Genomic DNA, 24,391 nt, shown 5'->3' on the forward strand with positions numbered 1-24,391 from the left:
GTCTGTGCTACCCCCTATCGCTCCCTGTAAGCTAGTGTATAATTTAGATACCAGGTGCGATGCCGCAGGCGTCGTGAGAAGGAGTTGTAGGGGTGCCAGCGGGGTCGGCTCCTCCGGATGCGTCGGATAATGCTCCCTAAGTGCTCTTTGGAGCCTATAATAGTTAAAGGTGAATAGTAGGGACGGGTTGCTGATGTATTGCATTTCATTTAACGTTTGGAAGACCCCATTGAGATACAAGTCACCCATTTTATCTATGCCCGCCCACCGTAGCAAATCCATGCCCACCTGTTCTTGTGTCACTGAGATATGTGGGTTGTGTGCCAAAGGCAGAGCTGGAGCATACAGTGGCAGTGCCTTAGCCGCCTTGCCCATCAATCGCCATGCTTCCGTGGTGGTATCCACCGTGTTTATGTCTCTGTCATGCAGCCTGGGGCGTTTATGTAGCAGTATGTTCACCAGTGGTATCGGGTCTGCATCCCCCGCCTCTACCGCCACATGCGTCAGGAAGGGTACTTCGTGATGCCAATAATGTGCGAATTGCGCTTGGGCGCACAGATAATAGAGATAGAGGTCCGGTACCTTGAAACCCCCCTGGGCATATGGAAGTGTCATGGTGCGTAGTTCCAGTCGCGCTTGCTTTCCGGCCCACAGCAGACTAAGAACTAAGGAGTTGATATTGCGAAACACTGCCGCCGGCGGCTTTATTGGGATGTTATTAAATAAATACAAAAATTTGGGCAGTATCACCATCTTCACGATTGCAGTCCTGTCCGCCAGGGATAACGGGAGTTTATTCCACCTTTTTATTTTATCCCCTAGGTCCGCTATCGCTCGCCCATAATTGGTGCGTATAACAAGTTCTGGGTCCCTGTGCAACCACACACCTAAATATTTCGTGGGTTCCTCCTGCCATTCGAGTGGGTAGTCCAGGGGTATAGGGTGTGTGCTATCCGTCAGGGCTAGAATGAGCGATTTATCCCAATTAATTTGTAAACCGGAGTGGCTCCCAAACCTAATGTACTCCCTCATTAGTGGATTTAGGTTTTGTGCCGGGTTTTTGACATAAAGCACCATGTCATCTGCGTATAACGATATGTGGATGGGGCGTGATGGCATCTGTATGGCTGAGTAGTGATGGTGCTGTCTTATTTTACATGCCAATGGCTCCAGAATCAATGCAAAGAGCATCGGCGAAAGCGGGCAGCCCTGCCTCGTCCCTCTGCATATCGGGATGGGTGCTGAGACATGTTTGTTTATTCGAATGCGTGCCGACAGATTGGTATACAGCATTGAAATCCAGCCCAGGAACATCAGGGGGAAACCCATGCGCACCAGGACCGCCTGTATGAAGGCCCATCCTATTGTGTCAAATGCCTTGGCAGCGTCAAGTAGCACTGCCACTGCTTTCGTGTCTGGGGATAGGTAATGGGCCAACGCAAAGAGTGTGCGGGTGTTATGTGTGGTGGCCCTGTCAGGTATGAACCCAGATTGGTCTGGCCTGATTAGTAGCGGCATGAGCGGTTTCAGTCTGTCCGCCAGTAGACTGGCTATTATTTTTGTGTCCACGTTCAAAAGGGACAATGGGCGGTATGAGTCACATTTGTCCTCCGCCTTACCCGGCTTTAGGAGCGCAATGAGTAAGGCTTCCCTCATGGAGCCTGGTAGGGTTTGGGCTGCGTGTGCCGCCCCGTATAGCCTCACCAAGTGAGGTGCAAGCAGATCTGCATATTCTTTGTAAAATTCTGCCACGTACCCGTCCGGCCCCGGTGCTTTGTTGTTCGGCAGTCGCTTGATTGTGTCCGTAACCTCCTCGATCGTGACAGGGCGCGCTAGGTATGCTCTGTGCCCGTCTGACAGCCAGGCTAACTCCACATCCTCCATGTATGCTAGCAATTCTCCCTGCGTGGGCGTAGGGCGTGCTTGGTAAAGGGCACCATAGTGTGACATAAATTCTGTCATAATCCCCTTGATGTCGTTCACCGTTTCACCCGTGTCCTTACAGATGGCTGTTATATTCTGTGGGGCCCTCCCCGAGCATATCTTGTCTGCCAGTGCCCTACCCGGTCTACCTCCTTCCCCGTAGCGTCTGGCCGTCGCCCGTTTAGTGACGTATTTGAGTTCATCCGAGGCAAACTGTTTGTGTTCTGTTAGAAGGGTGTGTATGTCTCCTAGCACCTTAGTGTCTCCAGTGTGCGTGTATTTGTGTTCCAGCTCCTGTATCGCTGTTTCGCGCGTGCGCAGCTGCCGCCTGATGTCCTTCAGTATGCCTGAGGACGTGCTAATGCATGCCCCCCTGATTGTGGCCTTAAACGCTTCCCACAGGAGGCAGGGGTCATTCGTGGACGGGCCGTTTATTGCGAAGTAATCTATTATTGCCTCATGTATCGTGGTGGCATACAGTGGGTCCTTCAGAGCTGTCGCGTTGAAACGCCAAGTGAAGGGCGGTGGTTCATATTGAGGGACCTCTATCTGTAGCAAAACTGGATTGTGATCTGACAGTGTCCTGGGCGGATGCGAGATGTGTCGAACCCATGTTAGTATCTCTCGGGTACCAAGCCAATAATCTAGTCGCGCCCAGCTGTTGTTTGCAGCATTAATGTGTGTTGCAGCGGTGATCCCTGCGTTACTCTTCCTCCAAATGTCTGTCAGTTGGAGGTCCTCTATCGCGTCCCGCAACATATGTCTGGCATTGCTATGGTGTTCCGTGGTGTGTGCAGCCCGGTCTAACTGATCTTGTAGCGTGACATTGAAATCACCTCCCCATAGTATGTGGTCTATATGTGTATCTGCGAGTGTCTGCCAGATTTTCCTGTAAAACCCCGGGTCATCCACATTAGGGCCATACGTGTTCAGTAACAGGAGTCTCTGTCCCCTGACCTTCCCCTCTACCATCACACTTCTGCCCTCTGAGTCCCTGTTCACATTTGTAATGTCAAAGTGTGTTCCCTTACGTATGAGGATGCTAACCCCTCTGGAGTACGTTGAGTAGTTAGAGCTTGTGACTGATTCAGCCCACCGTGCCCCCAGTGTAGATGTGTGTGCGGCATCTTGGTGTGTCTCCTGTAAATACACTATATCCGCATGCAATCTGTCAAAATAAGCAAACATCTGCCTGATCTTTCTCGGGTTCCCCAGTCCTCTTACATTCCACGTGAGCAGGGTTAATGTGTTAACTCTCGACATTGTCATTTGTGTTCATCTTGGCGTCTATTTCGATGTGCGGCAGCCGTGTACGGCTCCAAACAGGCAGTAAACAGTGAAGTGCTTGATGCGTGATCCCCGCCGGGTCGGTGAGGCCGCTACTACATTGTGCACGCTCATGTATGGTCTTGGAGTTTGCCATGCTTCTCAGACACAGAGTTAACGAATCAAACATACCCAGTTCCCCCTTTTCCCCCCCACCCACTTTAGCGCCCGAACTTTGCCAAAGCCATCCCTTAACTAACTTAATCTGAACTTGAAAACACATTGTGGGGCGCCCCCGCTCGGGGGTATCGCCAGGTTCACACATCTCCATCCACGTAGTGGACGTGGACGGACGCCCATGTCGACTTATTATGTCGTGTGTGAAGTTTTTCCACCCTCCACCCACCAAATACCAACAGAAAGTAGGCGTGCGCCATCGAACAATTCCTCCCATCGAAGATTTGATATACCCCAGGGACACTCGGTAGCTGTGGTTCATTCCAGTGCTAGCAACGAGGGCTGGTCCTAGGGCTAGCGTCTGTACCCCCCTTACTACACGCTACTGCCATGGGAGCTACTCGGCCCCCTGTTTATGATGTCTCTTCGTGCAGCCATCGGTGGCCCCATGGTCCCCCATTACTCACTGCGAGGACAGACATCTCAGGTCCGCTGCTTCAGTGTTCAAAAAGAAAGGTCTGTGGCAGTGCACCTCCAGGCCAAGTGTTCCGGGGTGAGTCAATGTGCGCCACCCATACGCCTCTGCTTGGTCCCTGGGCCGCTTTCGTGTTCATCAAGGCTTCCTTGCCACCCTACCGTTCATTCCACATCGCTGGTCGGTTCCGCTCTGTTCTGCTCCTTCCGTCGCTTCCCCTGCTGCTTGACGAATTCGCGCGCCGCCTGTACTGATTGCAAGATGACCGGTTTACCCAGGTTCGTGATTTTAAGTTTGGCCGGGTACAGCATGGCATATTCAAGACCAAGGTCACGCAGTTTCTTCTTCACCGGCGCAAATTCCTTCCGTGCTTGCTGCACCGCCATGGTGTGATCAGGGTAGAATTCCAGCGTGTTACCCTGGTGTGTGATTTTTCCCATGTCTCTGGCGAGTCGGAGGACTGTGTCTCTGTCCCTATAGTTGAGCGTACGCGCTATGATCATTCGTGGAGCGGCCCCTGGTTTCGGAACTGGCGCCAGGGAGCGGTGCGCTCTCTCGATCAGGAACACTGAGGATAGTTTGTCGGCGCCAAAGATTTCTGTTAGGAGGGACTCTATGTACGTTTCCATCCTCCCTGTGTTGGTGGATTCCGGCAGGCCGGAAATTCGGATGTTGTTCCGCCTGGACCTCGCTTCCTGATCCTCCACCTTCGCTCGAAGGGTCTCCACCGTTTTCTCCAGTCCTCCGCATACCTTCGACGTGGTTGCATGGTCGTCTTCCACCCTGGATATCCGTTGTTCTGCTTCCTCCAGGCGCTCGTCGTGCTTCTCTATTTTAGCCGCCATACTGTCCACTCTCTGCACCACGCTGTCCAGTTTCCCATTCATTTCCTGCAGACTCTGCTGGATTGCGCGAAGCACCGCTTCCATGGCAGACCCCTCCGCCATTTCTACGTCACCTTCGGTTTCAGGGGTGGCCGACACTGTTTTGGGCTGCTTCCTTGTTTCAAAGGGGAGCTTGGACTGTTGTTTGTCCGGCTTCCCCATAGTCCGCAGTGGTAGTGGCGAGGTTTGTTCGGCCGCTTTTGGGCTGCCGGCCGTTAGCGTGCTTTTTCCCGCTGGTGCCTGGGTCCCCCACCTCTGGGTGCGTCTGCTCATTTACCCCCGGGTGTGGCAGGAAGGGGACGTTGTAGGGTTTGCTGTGCTATATCGGTCTGGTGGCTGAGTTTATCGTGGGGAGTATCCAATGGCGCACTTCGGCTCAGAACTCTCTCGTTGTGGATGTGGGAGTTGGTGTCTACTGCTTCAAGGGAAGCTCCACGCACCTCCGTTGAGCGCGCAGTGCAGTGAGCTCGCCGGTCTGGGGGGCCAGCTGGTCTGGTCAGGCGGTGCTTAGCGCTGGGCTGGCTCACCTCGTTATTCGCTATTCCCGCTCCCGATGGGGCTCCATGCCGCCTGTCCCGGGGGCCGCCGATACCGCCGGTCTCGTGCGTTCCAGCGCCGCCGCCATCTTAGTTTCAGTGAAACGCACACCGGACTTCTCCGTTTCTTGCCACATCTATCGGCCTCCGTTGTCTTGCCGCCTCGCTGCCCCTACAGCCGCTGTGACGTGGCTTGGGATCATGCCGCAGCAACCCTCAGCGCTCCGCTGGTCAGTTGGTCGCTTCAAAGCGGCAGCCGTCAGGCGCGGCCATCTTGCTAGCGCCCCGGCGGCGTCTCGGGTTTCCGCTGTTTCCTCGCCGTGCAGCTCACCAAACTCCGTCAAAATCAGAGCATCTTGTCGGCTTTACCTTCCGACACCCGGAGCTGGCCGCAGTTTAGCTGGGTCGGTGGTTTAGAAGGGTGAAAGGGCCGTTATGGTGGCGTCCATCCGGCGGAGCCGACAGTTCAGCCAGCCATCCCGCAGTGCGCCCTCTAGCGCCCCCCGAGGAAGATTCTGTTTCTGCCTTCCTTCTTACTTAGTTATGGTTTTTTCACTCCCACTCCAGGCTTTTAGTCTGTGGATGGAAATCCATGAACCTAGACTCACCTATGAAAATCATACTATTGATGCTTGACTGAGGCCAAGGAGATCAGAGTGCATGTGTGTGTAAGGTGATGTACCTCTGGGGAGATGATGTTACGTTTAAACGTAGCCCCTGAGTGCTTAGTTCGGTTCTGTTCTCTGTCACTGTTGTTGATTTAGAACCCCAAATACAAAGGCTTGTTGTTGCTTGTGAATCCCCAAGTGTATATTTGCTCATACTGATCCATAACGCCCCGGCATATCCATGTCGTAGGCCGCAAGAGTGGGCGAAACTCAGCTGGCCGAGCAAGACTTGGGGAGGGGGCAGGAGCCAAGAGGAAACAAGGAGGGGTTTTCATCATTTGGGACAAAAAATATTTCTAAACCAATGAAAAAAGTTTTATTAACAAGTCACATGACCTGTTATGCTTACGTTACGCGCTCCGCGCCGCGCCCCGGATTGCTTCCGGGAAGCTGCGCTTCGCGCCTCCCGCACCGGAGCACTTCCGGGTGCGCTAACGCGGCGTGTCATATGACGCATTATGCAACAACGCGATACGTCGTTGGGGCTCCACCGGAACTGATTGAATTGGTAGTCTACAGTGTTTCTGGAAGTTTCAGACTGAAGCTGGCGTCAGCATGAGAGCACCCCGTGGCTACGTCGTGGCCATTCTGCGAGCAATCATGGCAGAAGCTCCCCACCGGAACTCTGCGGGAGTCGGGGGGGGCCCCGGTGACTCTTGTAGAATCTTCAAGGCTGATGGGACGCTTTTGGGAATGGGGCCCATGCCGTAGCAGTCAAGCGTCCGAGTTCCAAGGTTGTCCAGAGCCATACTTGCAGGCCAGGCCCAAGTCTGTGGAGCCGACCGCCATTTCCTGAGCTCTGTGGCAGCCGCCTGTCGCTGTACCGCAAGAGTGGGTGCAATTCAGCCGGATGGCGGGTGAGACGCTGTAATAGCAAGAGCAGGCGTAATTCAGCTGGCCGAGCGAGGCAATGTGCCGCAGGAGCGGGCGCAACTCATCTTGTCTAGTGAAGCGCTGGGGTGCAGCTGAGAAACCTCCACCTGGGGAGGTGGGGAGGCTCGTTCGCGCCGCCTCTCCCTTCCAGTGCACCCCACGCCGTCTCCTGGCGCAGGTATATGTGATGGTCGGACCAGGGCACCGCAGGACGTGTCTCCAGGTCAAACGGATTGTGGGACAAGGTCCAGAATGGAAGAGTCACCAAAAGGCTAAAAGTTCCGCCGGACCCCGGGAGCCGGCCGTCTATGTCGAGTGAAGTGCTGGGGTGCAGCTGAGAAACCTCCACCTTGGGAGGTGGGGGAGACTCGTTCGCGCCACCTCTCCTTCCAGTGCACCCCACGCCGTCTCCTGGCGCAGGTATATGTGATGGTTGGACCAGGGCACCGCAGGACGTGTCTTTAGGTCAAACCCTCAACTATGGCACCCAACATCCAGGACTTATGCCATTTGTGGAAGGCAGTGACATCGAAGCATCTCAGGGACCAAGCATATCCAGAGTCCTTCCTACAGCCTCTGCGTTCCTTCTTACCTAGTTATGGGTTTTTTACTCCCACTCCAGGCTTTTAGTCTGTGGATGGCAAACTATGAACCTACACTCACCTATGAAAATCTTACTATTGATGCTTGACTGAGGACAAGGAGATCAGTGAAGCGCTGGGGTGTAGCTGAGAAACCTCCACCTGGGGAGGTGGGGGAGGCTCGTTTGCGCCGCCTCTCCCTTCCAGTGCACCCCACGCCGTCTCCTGGCGCAGGTATATGTGATGGTTGGACCAGGGCACCGCAGGACGTGTCTTTAGGGGTGTAGCTGAGAATCCTCCACCTGGGGAGGTGGGGGAGGCTCGTTCGCGCCGCCTCTCCCTTCCAGTGCACCCCACGCCATCTCCTGGCGGAGGTATATGTGATGGTTGGACCAGGGCACCGCAGGACGTGTCTTTAGGTCAAACCCTCAAGTATGGCACCGAACATCCAGGACTTATGCCATTTGTGGAAGGCAGTGACATCGAAGAATCTCATGGACCAAGCATATCCAGAGTCCTCCCCGGGGTATTTGCACAACGGTCCTCCACCCCTAGGCCGCCAGCTATGCTACCTTGACAGGAACAGTGTCATGCATTTGGATCGATGTTGCAGCAGGCTGCCATGTAAATAGTTATTTAATGAAACGTTTTACCCTGTTACTTTGTTGGTGTGTTGTATATATTTATAATATTTGCATAGGGTTTGTCGTTATTTTGGGCGGGGTGGGCGGCGGAGCAAATTCACTGAAAAAACCATAGGTTATAGACCATATATAGTTAGGAATTAGCATTTACAAAACCTTGAAAATTCACTGAAAAAACCATAGGTTACAGACCATATATAGTTAAATATCTCAAGTCCATCTCTGCACTCGATGGAGATACAGGTCGTCGATCAGAAAATGTGCTGGCCACCTCTAATGGTAATAGCGTGGCCAGGGCTTTTGTCGATGCCTCTGCAAATTGCACAGGGTGCACTTGTTTGACATTTCGCACCATGGTATGTATGGAAAAGGAATATTTTTTTGTTGGATTTCCTCTTGAGAGAAACGAGTCACATATCGTGCAGGTTACTTTTGGTGCATTTACTTTCTTTTGATCTTCAGGATAAGTGAAAAATTGCCAGATGAAAGATTCTTTTTTTCTTCTTAAAGGCAGTCGATCATTTTGTTCAGATTCGGAAGATGAATGAGATACGGTAGCCATTTCACCAAAGTCTTCCGAAAAATGTAGGACGTTGTTCTCTCTTGAGAGTAGAAAAGATAGTGAGAGAAGTGGGTGGAGTGCTGCGTGTAAATTCCAGAATAGAAACTAGTAAGAACCAATTGGAAGTGTTGTTTTCATGTTGCAGCAGGCTGCCATGTAAATAGTTATTTAATAAAACGTTTTACCCTGTTCTTTTGCTGGTGTGTTGTATTTATTGATAATATTTGCATAGGGTTTGTCGTTATTTTGGGCGGGGTGGGCGGCGGATATGATTGTAGCGTGGGTGTTTCACTTTTTTATAGGTAATAGAATGCATTCTGCAAGGATGTAGTACTCCTCCTGCTACAGCATAAATATTCTTCAGTGCTTATTTTCATTTCGTAAGTGGTATTGAGACCGACACAGAACTTCAATGGATCGGAGGGGCTGTTCCTGTGCATCTGGAGGACTGCCAAGCCGTTGCAGCAGTGGGAGTGAGGCCTCTTACAGGGGCGTAGCGCAGCTCCTTTTGATGTTCACAATTGCAGATAACAGGGTAGAGATGTCCGTGGAATTTATGGATGGTTAGTCACACTAGAGTGTGCGCGGCGCCCCTAGCACCTTATTACGGCACACAGGGGAGCCGCGTTGCACAGTTTGAGAATCAGAGACTTAGGAGATAAACCTTCATAATAGGAAGGCTTCTAAGTGATAAAAATCGCCAGTGCTCGGCGTTAAAAATATCACTGCTATCGGTGGAATTTTCCACGGTGTTAGTGCTTCAACAGAAATGGGAACACATATCTGATAGAAAATCCTGTAACAATCTCAGTATTTCACATTATCGCGTGAAAAGAAAGTCTTTCGAAAGATGTTGAACGTTGTTCTCTTTTGAGAGTAGAAAAGATAGTGAGAGAAGTGGGTGGAGTGCTCCGTGTAAATTGCAGAATAGAAACTACTAAGAACCAATTGGAAGTGTTGTTTTCAAGTCACATGACTTCACATGCGCGTCTCAGGATGTGTACGCGGTGATAGTATCTGGTCACGTACGCCATTTGGAAGTAGCGGTCTAATTCAGCGAAGTTTCAAAACGTGAAAAGGAGTAAATCCAAACACATCCGGATTTAATATATCTTCTGAGCTCGATTCAAGCATACAATTGTTAAAGTATAAAACCTTTTATATTTTTTTTTTTAAATACCAAGGTGTGTACATTCGGTCACGCACGAAAGTTTAAAAAGACATTCGGCTCCATTTAATGAAAATTTTCATAATAATAAAAAAGAAGCCTAGGTTTAGTGTCTTTGACGTAGTATAAGTTCTTTGATGGGTCTATGAAGAAATTTAATAAGTTGCAATTGCAAAGTTTTCACGAAATATATAGGCGGGTGCGGGCACACGGTCGCGCACGAACGAAAGCCAAAAAAGCGGAGATGAACCCCCTTTATAATATGCTGCTGGAGCTCTTTTTGGTAGAATGAGTTAGTTCTGAAAATAACTTTTTTTTTTTTTTTAAAACAAGTGTTATGTTGTTTTTGATTTTTTTAACTTGCAACAACATTTTCATGTGTGACACAGGACCAAAATGAAATGAAGAAATTTATCTTTTCTCGGGGCATTTATGACTCTCAATTTTTAGTTTAGTAAGAATGAGGCTCTGCTCTCCGTACAGAAGAATTTCTCCACACTAGTTGCATTTCATGTGCACCTTTGCAAGATATGGTCTCAAGTCCATCACAGCACTCGATGGAGATACAGGTCGTCCACCAGAAGATGTGCTGGCCACCTCTGATGGTAATAGCGTGGCCAGGGCTCTTGTCGATGCCTTTGCAAATTCCACAGGGTGCACTTGTTTGACATGCCGCACCATGGTATGTATGGAAAAGGAATATTTTATTCTTGGATTTCCTCTTGAGAGAACCGAATTGCATATCGTGCAGGTAACTTTTGGCGCATTTACTTTCTTTTGTTCTTCAGGATAAGTGAAAAATTGCCAAATAAAAGATTCCTTTTTTCTTTTTAAAGGTAGTCGCTCATTTCCTTCAGATTCGGAAGATGAATGCGGGGCGGAAGCCATTTCAGCAAAGTCTTCCGAAGGGTGTTGAACGTTGTTCTCTTTTGAGAGTAGAAAAGATAGTGAAAGAAGTGGGTGGAGTGTTCCGTGTAAATTGCAGAATAGAAACTACTAAGAACCAATTGGAAGTGTTGTTTTCAAGTCACATGACTTCACATGCGCGTCTCAGGACGTGTACGCGGTGATAGTATCTGGTCACGTACGCCATTTGGAAGTAGCGGTCCGATTCAGCGAAGTTTCAAAACGTGAAAAGGAGTAAATCCAAACATATCCGGATTTAATATATCTTCCGAGCTCGATTCAAGCATACAATTGTTAAAGTATAAAACCTTTTATATATTTTTTTAAAATACCAAGGTGTGTATATTCGGTCACACACGAAAGTTTAAAAAGACATTCGGCTCCATTTAATGAAAATGTTCATAATATTAAAAAAGAAGCCTAGGTTTAGTCTCTTTGACGTATTATAAGTTCTTTGATGGGTCTATGAAGAAATTCAATAAGTTCAGATTGCAAAGTTTTCACAAAATATATAGGCGGGTGCGCGCAGTCGGTCACGCACAAAAGCCTGGAAATGCGCTATCCATTTTATTGAGAACTGTTGCCGAGAGTGCGCACACCGGGTCGTGCACGAAAGTTTAGAAAGGCTGTTTTTATTTACAGACAAATTTTAATGCGTTGAAAAAAAGGCAAGGTAATTCTGTATCGCTTTACAAGGAGTCTCTATGCAACTTGAACAGTGAAGAAAACGGCTTGTTTCCGAAAAAAATATTGCCAGAACTTTATTGACAAAAGTATAGGTTGTATACACGAGATATTTCTGAATTAGCATTTTAAAAACCAATGAAATTCACTGAAAAAACCATAGGTTTTACACACGTTATAGTTAGGAAGTAGCATTTACAAAACCTATGAAATTCACTGAAAAAACCATAGGTTTTACATACGTTATAGTTAGGAAGTAGCATTTAAAAAACCTATGAAATTCATCGAAAAAAACATAGGTTTTACACCAGTTATAGTTACCAGGAAATTTTACTCGCATAAAACCATTGAAATTCCCACGTTATAGTTAGTTGGACTCACTATAACTTGCGCGTGCAATGCACTGCTGATGACGTCACATATTACATCACTCATGACGTGGTCAGTGACATCACTCATGACATCACTGATGACACCATCTTTGCGACAGAGTGACAGACCTCTTTTCACTGTAATGTAACCCTTGAAACACATATTCAAAAATAGAAACAAAAATTTTCAAAAATATGGAGATACCCATACCAGTTACAACAACCAATTCACTAAATCCACCATCTATATACACATCCACTCTTTCACCAACAGTTCTATGTAGTCACTCATACATATACTCACTCATCATATATAGTGATAGACCTATTTATCCTGTTACACAACGACAGTCATCCAAAAGATACTCTCACACATACTCACACATGCAAATAAACTATTAAACATCCATTTATTTGCATATACAGCTATACACACACTACCACTTTACTTCTAAGGAAAATTACACATACTTATTCTCTTAAACAATCACTTATAGAAACACATACTTATTTAAACAGGAACTCTTACGATCCCTCACTCTCACATATACTCACTTATATACATCAATATTCACATATACTAGATTAAAACATATGTAGTTACAGAAAAAGATACTAGTGAGACAGTGATTCACTCACTAACATACATATATACACACTCATCCACCCATATAGTCCTGCACATATGCTGTATTCAAAACACATACAAACAGAGAGTCAGTCATTCATGCATCTATGTGCTAAGTAACACCCCCACCAAACATATAGACACTCATATTGATATTAAAAAAACATCTAATAACCCATATACCTACACATGTAGCTACTCACCAACCCATGCAGCCACTTATACACAAAGTGAAACATTAATACATATGTTTAAAAATTTAAACATTACTCACTAATATTTATTTTTCAGAAAGACACACATTCACTGGATGGTGTCATCAGTGATGTCATGAGTGATGTCACTGACCACGTCATGAGTGATGTAATATGTGACGTCATCAGCAGTGCATTGCACGCGCAAGTTATAGTGAGTCCAACTAACTATAACGTGGGAATTTCAATGGTTTTATGCGAGTAAAATTTCTTGGTAACTATAACTGGTGTAAAACCTATGGTTTTTTCGATGAATTTCATAGGTTTTTTAAATGCTACTTCCTAACTATAACGTATGTAAAACCTATGGTTTTTTCAGTGAATTTCATAGGTTTTGTAAATGCTACTTCCTAACTATAACGTGTGTAAAACCTATGTTTTTTTAGTGAATTTCATAGGTTTTGTAAATGCTACTTCCTAACTATAACGTGTGTAAAACCTATGGTTTTTTCAGTGAATATATATATATATATATATATATATATATATATATATATATATATATATATATATATATTACCTACTGGCGGTCGCCAGTAGGTATATATAGTTAGGATTTTTTCCCTATGGGATTTTTGAAAATTCTATGTCTAATAACTTTGGTGTTTGTGGACGGAATTGGCTGAAATTTTCTGGAAAATGGAACATTTTGTTTCTGAGCAGCCCTTGAAAATTTGGGGGGGGTTCGTCAAGGGGGGGCCGAGAAAAAAGGGGGGTCCCAAAACGTGTTTTTAACATTGAGTTTTCCATAGGGCGGTTGGCCTCACTTTTAGCCCGAACGGCTGAATGGATTTGCACGAAACTTGGCAAAATTGTAGGGACTGGTAGCCCGATGTGCCTTTTGTAGGTCTCAATATATGTGCTCCAGTGGATTTTGAGAAATTAACGTTTAAAAAAAGATATATATCTGTAAGCGCGCTCCGGTCCGCGCCCCGGTTCGCGGACCGGGGCGCGTACCGGAACTTCGCGTAGCGAAGCTGATTGGCTCTCCGGTGTCTGTCAACATTCTAAACAGTCCGGAGCGGCCGCCATCTTGTCTCTCGGTAGGATTGAGAGACAAGAGGAGGCCAAAACAAAGGGGGAAATGACCATAAGGGGGCATAGTAGATCCTCCCTGACCCCCTAGGTTTAATGTGGAGGCTTTAAAAGGGCCCCGCGGGGCAAAAAAAATATTTTTTTTTTTTTTTTTTTGCGTGGGTAGCGCCCGGTACGCGAACCAGGAAGCGTTCTGGGCAGCGTACTACAATGAAAAAAGAATGAGAGACTTTTCAAATGCAGTATGTTAATTGATTGTTGGTTTTGTTGATTATTTTTTATTTTCTTTATTTTTTAAGCATTTTTTTTTATTGTGATTGTGTTTCATAATTTATTAAACTTTCTAACATTTCATTGTCAGAAATTTCATAATTATCATGGAATATACATTGTAGTCTCTGAGGGTGTAAAATGTCCTCATTTGCAAGGAGGTTATCTACTGCTTGTACACATTGCAGTAGTTCATTGTCCCAAGATTCATCGAAAAATTCAATGTCAATTTGATCAATTGTATCAATCAATTCTTGGCTGCTCTCTTGCAGGTCCATTTCAAAAGAAACTTGGTTTTCGCCTTCCATTTTGCCTGAAATTTGGATTAAAAAAATATATATTAGTAGAGATAGGGCAATGTTGGGAATAATTTTAGATAGGCATTTTTTATCAGTGAATTTATCTTTGGGCAGTGTATAGTATCAGAGTGGAAGTAGGAATTTAAAAAAGTGTATGTGATTTAACGTAAGTAAATTCATAATTATACAAGAGAAGCCTAACTCCATCCATAACTATAACAGAGAAGTCTCTCTAAATCTATAACTACTACAGAGGGATAGTATATATCTATCAGAAAAAGTTTACCATATTAACTTATAGTGCACAATATACTTCAGTTTTAAAAATAAAAACTTACCTTTAGAAAGAAGTTGAAGGAATTAGTGAAAATACTATTGAAATGTACAACAAGAAGTAGTAGTCAAAATGGCTGTGTTTTCTTCTCTTCCTTTATATATATTCAGGTATATAACCAATGAAATGTCAGGTAAAAAAAGTAGAAAATGAAAGTAACATTTTCATTGGTTGTCAATTCCAACACTTCAGATGTGTTTTGTGAAGTAATTTACCTCAGGGTATTTAGAGAGGTCTACAGGCTAAATGACTAAATGGAATTCCAATCAAATTTGTGAAAATGGTAGGGATTGGTATGTAGTATGAGCTAATCTATATTTGGTGAAATTGTCTCCAGTGGCTTTTCTGTGAACTACTTTCCCACCTTTTTTGATGGTGCGCTTCCCAGGGAGCGACCCGGTACGCGAACCGGTGAGCGCCCCGGTACGCGAACCTTAAGCGTTACGGGAGTCCACCATTTTGTGTTTCGGTCGAATTAAGATACAAAATGGAGGGCAAATAATGTTCAGAATGGGTAGAAGGGGGCACGGTAGACTTATCTTGACACCCTAGGTTTTGTGAGGGTGGCTGAGGAGGCTTATATGTGCGGAAAAAAACTATTTTTAAAAAAAAATTTCGCGAGGTTAGGTCCCGGTTCGCGTACCGGGTAGCGCCCCGGGGAGCGTACTTTGTTGAAAATTAGTGAAAAATGTTAGAGTAAAATAATAATTGTGAGTGATTAGATGTAGGGTAGCTCTGAGAAGAGCTTTTGGGTTTATGGTACATTTAGGTACTTATAAGTAGGTACCAATGCACATTCTTAAATTCAGAGTGAAAACTCTGTTGCCCTCATCTGAGAAGTGAACTCCATCTCCTCTGTAGATATCTTGCATGTAGTAACGCAAGTTATTGTTGTACAGGGAGCCCATTCCATGGTCTCTCATGTAAGCTGAAACAGATTTGTTTACATGCTTCCTCGACTTCTCAATTTGTGGACAAAATTGGTTTGACCACCTCCATTTCTGTCTTTGGCATATATTTGAATATACCAAGGCAGTCTGAGGAAAAAGTGCCATCAATTGCTCAAAGGTGTCCTTTAAAAGCATTTCCAGACCTACCCCAGTCAAAGTGCCCAAGTCATTACCTCCACAGTGCACAATTAACAGGTCAGGTTTGGGCAAATGCATAAAGGTTTTCACCAATGGTATCAATTGGTGACATTTTAATCCTCTGTGGCCAAACCACTTAATTTCCACATCTTGTAAATTGAGGTTAGGTAAATTCCTGTTTTCAACGTACCTTTGAGCCCAGTGAATATAACTATGTCCAACAATCCAGACAGAAAACATGGTGAGAGAAGGTTCTCCTGCAGTCAGATGAAGTGTGGCAATGAAATGGCAGTTGAAAAAATGAGAGTTTAAAATGAAAAAAACTGTGGAGTTTCTGTGTTCATGAAGCAGTAACAGTGATTGGTGGATTTTGATTGCTGAAAACAGAAAGTTAGGGTGCACGGATGTGTTCTTTGAAAGATGTATTTTGAATGGTCAATAAAAAATCATTAAATGAAAGAATGCACTGGATATGCAGGTGCACTGAGAGTTCAGAGTTCAATTGCAAAAAAGTTGTGTGAACTTGCAAACACCAGAAGTCTTCCAATGAGGTGGTTGCCATGCAGAAAAGGCATGAAATGGCAGAGGGGGGAAGGGTTTTCATTTGAAAAAAAGTGAGGGAAGAGTTTTGATTGGGTGACATGAGAGATATGTGTGAAGATTTACAGCATTTCTGTGCTTTTGATAGCTGCAGACTCTGGAGTGCATACCTTTTGCTCTGCTGAAGACAAATTGGTGTGTTTCTGAGACTGTTTTCAAACTCAAAGTATTTGCTAAGGTGAGAAAATATTTCTTTAATTTAGATAGAGAATAGTGTGCTTTAAGGAGAAAATTATGAATTATGTGGCGCAAATTGCTTGTAAATATGATCCCACATGTGCATGGAAAATTTAGATTTTGAATGTTTGTGTTACATAGCCATGTTAAAAGTGATACAAACATGCTGCAAAGGCAATCAAAAAACGCTTTTATGTGTCTTAAGGACATTTTAAGTAATTTTCCCATGTGCAGTGTTTTGAAATTATGATTTGAAAATCGTTTTTGGGGGAAAGGAATTGTTTTTAAATTTATGACAAGGACATAATGGTGTATGCTTCTTTATACGGCAATTGACTGTCCCTGATGTTATTTTTCCCATTTTAATGTAAGACCTTTCTCTGTGGCGCAAGTTGCTTGTAAATATGCTCCGACCTGTGCATGGGAAATTTAGATTTTAAATGTTTGTGTTACATAGCCATGTTAAAAGTGACCCAACCATGCTGGAAAGGCAATAAAAAAACACTTTCATGTGTCTTAAGGACATTTTAAGTAATTTCCCTGTGGGCAGTGTTTTCAAATTATGAATTGAAAATCGTTTTTGAGGTAAAGGAATGTTGTTAAAATTTATGTGCGTCATATGCCCACAAATTTCGTTTTCAGGGGTGCAGCAGGGTGTTCTTGAGACACCCCTGCACCTTTGGAAAAATTCCTAATTTGCGATGAGCTAATTGCTAATCGCAAATTGCACCTTCATTCCTATGGGCCTCCTGCTCCATGGAAATGAATGGGTAATTTGCAATTAGCAATTTGCTCATCGCAAATTAGGAATGGTAAAGAATCGCTATTTATTCCTTAAAATTCGCTATTTTGGAAATGCAAAATAGTTATATGATACATATGGCGGTTAATGTCTAACAAGATAAGAAGCTTAGGGATACATTTATGATGACTGGCGCAATGAAGTGGACATCACTTACTTCATTGGTAGAGCTTTACATGTATTATGTCCTCTGTATTCTTCATCAAGTGTAACTTTAATCTGCAATCCTGAGTAGGCCTCACCTTAAACAAACCTCTGGATAGGCCACACCTTATCGTCATCCTGAATTAATCATTTAAAAGGCTAGGGACAGATTTATGATAGGTGTATGCCTCTTTTGTGCCACTTACAAAACACTGTCCACGGGGAAATGACTTAAAATGTCCTTAAGACACATGAATGTGTTTTTTTAAAGCGTTTGCAATTTTTTGGGGTGACTTTTAACATGGCTATGTGACTCAAACAGTCAAAATCTAAATTCACCATGCACAGGTGGGAGCATATTTACAAGGAATGTGCTCTATGGGGAAAGGTCTTATAATGTAATATGGGAAAAATGACATCAGAGACACTGAAATGCCTTATAGAGAAGCATACACCATTGTGTCCTTGTCATAAATTTTTAACCATTACTTTTCCCCAAAAACGATTTTCAAATCATAATTTGAAAACACTGCACATGTGGAAATTACTTAAAATGTCCTTAATTCAAAATTTGCTATTCCTTATTTTGCGATTGCACTGAAGGATTTGCAAATTTTGCGATTCCTTAAATGCAATGTATCAAACAAAAAATATGTAAAAAATTATATTAAGGATTTGGAAACTACCACCAACTTCTAGTTTGTGGTAATTTGCGAATTCTTTTCAAAAAGCATTTTTTTCCAAAAAACAAAAGGTGCCATATGACGCCTATACATGTCCTTAGGGCATGTATGTGTGCCATATGCCCCCAAATTTCTTTTTCAGGGGTGTAGCAGGGTGTTCTTGAGATACCCCTGCACGCTTGAAAAATTTCCTATTTTGTGATGAGCTAATTGCTAATCGCAAATTGCAACCTTCATTCCTATGAGCCTCCTAGCCCATGGAAATGAATGGGTAACTTGCAATTAGCAATTTGCTCATTGCAAATTAGGAATGGTAAAGAATTGCTATTTATTCCTTAAAATTTGCTATTTAGGAAATGCAAAATAGTTTGATGGTACATATGGTGGTTCATCTGTAACAAGATAAGAAGCTTAGGGATACATTTATGATGACTGGCGCAATAAAGTGGACATTACTTACTTCATTGGTAGGCCTTTACATGTATTATCTCCTCTGTATTCTTCATCAAGCGTAACTTTAATCTGCAATCCTGAGTAGGCCTCACCTTAAACAAACCTCTGGATAGGCCACACCTATTCGTCATCCTGGATTAATCATTTAAAATGCTAGGGACAGATTTATGATAGGTGTATGCCTCTTTTGTGCCACTGTGCGTCACTTTTATGATGCAGCGGCGGTGCTAATTTGCAATTAGCAATTTGCTCATTGCAAATTAGGAATGGTAAAGAATTGCTATTTATTCCTTAAAATTTGCTATTTAGGAAATGCAAAATAGTTTGATGGTACATATGGTGGTTCATCTGTAACAAGATAAGAAGCTTAGGGATACATTTATGATGACTGGCGCAATGAAGTGGACATCACTTACTTCATTGGTAGAGCTTTACATGTATTATGTCCTCTGTATTCTTCATCAAGCGTAACTTTAATCTGCAATACTGAGTAGGCCTCACCTTAAACAAACCTCTGGATAGGCCACACCTTATCGTCATCCTGAATTAATCATTTAAAATGGTAGAGACAGATTTATGATAGGTGTATGCCTCTTTTGCGCCACTGTGCGTCACTTTTATGATGCAGCGGCGGTGCAAAAGATTTGCTATGAGGCGACAACATTACAAATTGATGCATTTAGGCAGATATGTCATGGTGTAAAAAAAACGTACCACATGAAACCGATGCAGCAGTGATGCAAAAGATGCACCATGTCGCAAGACAGGCCTCACTTGGGGCCATATGTATCAAGCTAATTAGCATTCGCAAAGATCAAAATTCTACGAATTTCGGCCTTTGCGAATGTTAATTAGACAAATGGTATGTATCAAACAAGTTTGATGCAAAATAAGGAGTAGCAAAATTTGCTATTCCTTATTTTGCAATTGCACTGAAGGATTTGCAAATTTTGTGACTACTTAAATGCAATGTATCAAACAAAAAATATGTAAAAAATGACATTAAGGATTTGGAAACTATTGTGGTAAATTGGTGGTAATTTGTGAATTCTTTTCAAAAAGCTTTTTTTCAAAAAAACAAAAGGTGCCATATGACGCCAACACATGCCCTTAGGGCATGTATGTGTGCCATATGCCCCCAAATTTCTTTTTCAGGGGTGCAGCAGGGTGTTCTTGAGACACCCCTGCACCCTTGGAAAAATTCCTAATTTGTGATGAGCAAATTGCTAATCGCAAATTAAACCTTCATTCCTATGAGCCTCCTAGCCCATGGAAATGAATGGGTAACTTGCAATTAGCAATTTGCTCATTGCAAATTAGGAATGGTAAAGAATTGCTATTTATTCCTTAAAATTCGCTATTTAGGAAATGTAAAATAGTTTCATGCTACATATGGCGGTTCATCTGTAACAAGATAAGAAGCTTAGGGAAATAGATTTATGATGACTGGTGCATCACCAGGGATGTGTCAGTCATCCTGCGCCGCTGTTCCGCCACCCATGGTGTGCTGCATTTAGAATGCGGGGCATCATGGGGCAAAAATGGCACAGATGCGTGACGTATCTGTGCTGTAAAGGTAGTGATTGCTGGAGTTGTATCGCAAGTGCGATGCAGCTCAAGCAAGGCTAAGGGGTGCCCCATCTCCACAATGTTGCGTCAAGACCTATGCCTGCTTAAAGCAGGCGCAGGGTTTTGACGAAGCTTTCTCCTATCTGATTGTAAATACGGCACACCATGGGTGGCAGAGTAGTGGTGCACGTTAACTGGTGCATGCCTTGGGATGTGCCATTTAACATAAATCTGCCCCTTTACATTTAAGTATGTGCAGGACACACAGAGTCGGTGAGGCTTATCCAAGGTTAAGAAGAGATGAGTCCTGTTCACTGAAAATTTAGACATAGTCTTCACCTGCTCAGCATTGATGGACATGGCTAAATAATAGCTGCAAAATATTACTCTTGTTAAACAATTTTACTATTATACTCTCTGAGATTTGTCTCTTACTCTGCAACATCTCATTGTTGTTATCTTTCTTTAAAGATAAAGACAACCTCAACATGAGCGACAATCTGCAATCAGTTGATTTTGACCTCATCATTGAACTTGTAATTGAAACATCAGTGGATGTTGATCCCTTGGATGATTTAAATCCTGAGGATGAAGAAGAGCGTGATGAGGATGCAGATTTGTCCGAATTATATGACATAGGATGGGAAGCTGACCTGCTTGAGCCTATGGAAAAATAAACATTTATTTTTTAAATTTATAATTAATAAAAAGTAAAAAGGTAAACCGTTTAATTTAAAAATAAAGACACCTTCAAAAGCAGGTTATGTGTAGTGTCTTCAATAAAATAATAAAATATGCTCATAAAATTAGATCAGATTCACATATAAAATAGCACAGGTAACATAAATATAAATGTCATTTCTTTTCTGCTATTTCTGTATTGTAAATTTGCAAGGACTAAAAAATCTTCTATTTAAAATGTCAAGTAGTGTGTTAAGTTTTTGATCACTGTTATTGTTTTACTGTTTGGTAATAATGGTTAATAACATTTTTTATTATATTTTACCACAGATTCAACTGCAGATCATTTCAAGATTTCACCATGCCAACAATAGAAAGACAGAGAAAGGCTGCAAAACGTCAAAGACAGCAGGTGAAAGAAAATAAGCAGCAGTCCTCTAACAAAAAGATTTGTCAAGTCACGAAGAAAGCACCGGGTAAGAGCACAAAATATTTCATAAGAAATATGTGTAGTAAAAAAAATATTACTACAGAAAATGTTTCAGTCCATAAAACGAGAAGGAATTCAAATGGAAAGGAAAGGCCAATGAAAAATGTTACTGCAAGAGATAACTCTGTGCATGATAGTAGAAGGAAACAACAGTTTAGGGAGATTCGTAAACGAATGTTCCGCAACAGGATAATTGGCAATTTGTTAAAAAATATTAAGAAAGGTCAACAGAAACTGGTTTTTTATAAGAGAAAAAAAAAAAGTTGAGAAAGTTATTGATCAGGCATTTGAAATTAAACGTAAGTTATTTATTTTGATAATCAATAGAATTAGGAAGCTAAACAAGGCAATTTATGATTTCAAAAGAAATAGTAGATGGAAGAGAATAGTTAATCGTAGTAATTTTTGTGAAGTTTTTTCTGGAGAATGGATGCATAGTTCAAGCTGTGAGGCATTTTTTAATGAGGAGAGTTATTTCCAGGATAATGATTTGGTGCATGCAGTTGACACCAGTGGTCGTGCTTATGAAGTGAAAGATGGTTGTCCAGTTGAAAAAGAAAAACTTGTGACAACAGAGGCAGAAGAGGTGTTAGGTAATGAGGTTTTAGGAAGACGTGCTAAGGGTCCTGTGTACACCTGGAAGTGTAGTAGTATTTGCAGTGTGCGACAGGATTCCATCAATTTGCTTTGTGATTTTGTACGGTCATTTAATAAGAAAAGTTTGAAGCAGAAAATAAGGTTGTTGCAAGAATTAGATCCTTGCAGAGTGAGAGAAGTGACAGGTTTGCATGGTCATTCACTGGCTTGTCTTTCCAGGAGAGTATGCCAGAGTGTTTTTCATCATTTCAGGATGCTAGCAGTGCATCATAATAAAGTGAGGAAATTAGTTAGAATGTTGTATTATGCTAAGAGTCCAGCAATTATGCTTAAACAATTATGCGCTGCTCTTTTGCATGGTTCTGAAATAGATGTGAAGAATATATGTGAAGAAATTGAGTTTTGTTACTTTGGAAGTAAAGAGGAGAATGTTGAAATTGAGCAAGAAGAAGAGGGTCATGTGGAAGATAGTGTACAGGTTTCCAGTACAGATAATTTCCAGAGGGAAATTGCGACGTTTGAGGTGAAATCAAGTGAGAGGCCTAATTTCACTTGTGTGTGTTGTCGACGCACTTATTATAAGAATCAGACTAAGTTAGTGGATTTATATGCAAAAAGTGAAAGGGAAAATAATAGTGAATGGAAGGATTTCGCAACATACTTGATGGTAGAAAATTGTTTTGATTTGGGATTGGATCAACGTGTGTGTAGTTATTGTTGTTGCAAATTAAATCAAAACCAGATGCCTGCTAGAGCAGTTCATAATAATCTGGAATTGGTTGAGATTCCTTCTGAATTGAAGGATTTAAATACTTATGAATCTATTTTGATTCAAAGTATCCATCCCTTTCAGGCTATTGTAAGAATGGAGCCAAAGACAGGGAAATTGCCTCCATCAGATTTACAGAGAGGATTAAAGGGAAGAGTTGTTTATTTGCCTCTAGATTTGAAGAAAAACATTAACACAATTGGAGTAGAAAAAGTGGAAGAGGAACCTCTGGTTATCTTAGTTAATGGGGTTCCGACAAAGAATAAGAAAATATGGCAAGATTTAGTAGATGTTAGGAAAGTTAAAAAGGCAACATTGTATTTGAAAAAAAATAATAAATACTATAAGAATGTATATGTTGCAGAAGAGGAAGTAAGTGAGGAAGAGGATAGCGATTTGTGTGCTGGTCAAATTGAGAAAGTAGAACCCTCTACTAGTGAAGAAATATATGAACATTATAGTGTTCATCCTTTGCATTCCAAGGAAGTCATGGGGAATGCTATTGAGTTGTTTCAAATGAAACAAGCCAAAGGGAGTCCCATTAGTGTTTGGGAGGAAAGTTTGGAAGCTCGGTGTTTCCCACAGCTTTTTCCAACAGGTCAGGGAGGAAGATATGATGAGCGACCTCATCAAATTCCTGCTTCTGAATACCGGACTTTGCGATTGTATGCAGGAGATGCTAGGTTTCGACAATGCATTCCTTATTTGTTTCATCTCCTGTTTGAAAGCGATCTGTCTGGACTGTCATATGCAGTGAACCACATCTTGAAAAGTGGTATACACATGCAAAACATCTCGGCAAGTGACTTTATGGATAAAGTCAATGTCCAAGACAGTATTTTGGATTCTCACCTGATTAATCTCATGGCGTGTCAGCGTGGTACTAATGAGTACTGGTACCGTCGTCATGGTGATTTAAAATGTATGTTGAGGAACTTAGGTACTCCCACATGGTTCCTCACTCTGAGCTGTGCCGAGTATGGCTGGGAAGACTTACTTGAATTTCTACGAGAGGCAAATGCTAACGTAGATAACATCGAATTCAAGACACCCGGAGAACTGTGCTCTTTGGATCCAGTCAATGTATGTAGGTACTTCAATCATAGATTTGAAGCTATGATGTCTTTCATCATGAATAAGAAGAATCCACCTCTTGGAGAGGTGTTGGATTTCTTCTGGAGAAAGGAGTACCAAGCAAGAGGTGCTCCTCATATACATATGTTGCTGTGGATCAAGGATGCACCTAAATTTGGAACGGATCCAGAAGACTCAGTGATGAGTTTCATCCAACAGTATTCTACGTGTGCTGTTCCAAACGCAAAGGAGAAGAAAAGCCTAAGAGAAAAAGTTCTGCGTTTCCAAAGCCATCGATGTGGAAAGTACTGCCGTCGTAAATTCCGAAACAAGGACAAGTTCTACACTAAATGTCGTTTCGGCTTTCCACGACCGGTGATTTCTAAAGGAAGAGTAAACAATTTGATGTCTTCGCTGCGACACAATGTCATGAAGAAATCACCTAAAAACACTTACAATTTGAAGAGGAACGAAGAGTCCAAGTACATCAACGACTACAACCCGGTGATTTTGTCCATGTGGAATGCTAACATAGATATACAGTTTGTGGCTGATAACTGTATGGCTGTGGCTCGGTATGTGACATCTTACATCACCAAAAAAGAGAAGACAGAATTGAAGGATATGTGGGAGGACATTTCCCATGAAAAAAGCCTCAGCAAGAAGTTGTACAGTTTCAGTCTGAAGATGTTGTCACATCGAGAAATCGGAGCGTACGAATGTTCT

The sequence above is a fragment of the Lissotriton helveticus genome, chromosome 3_1 (assembly GCF_964261635.1).
Source record: "Lissotriton helveticus chromosome 3_1, aLisHel1.1, whole genome shotgun sequence".
Lineage (NCBI taxonomy): Eukaryota > Metazoa > Chordata > Amphibia > Caudata > Salamandridae > Lissotriton > Lissotriton helveticus.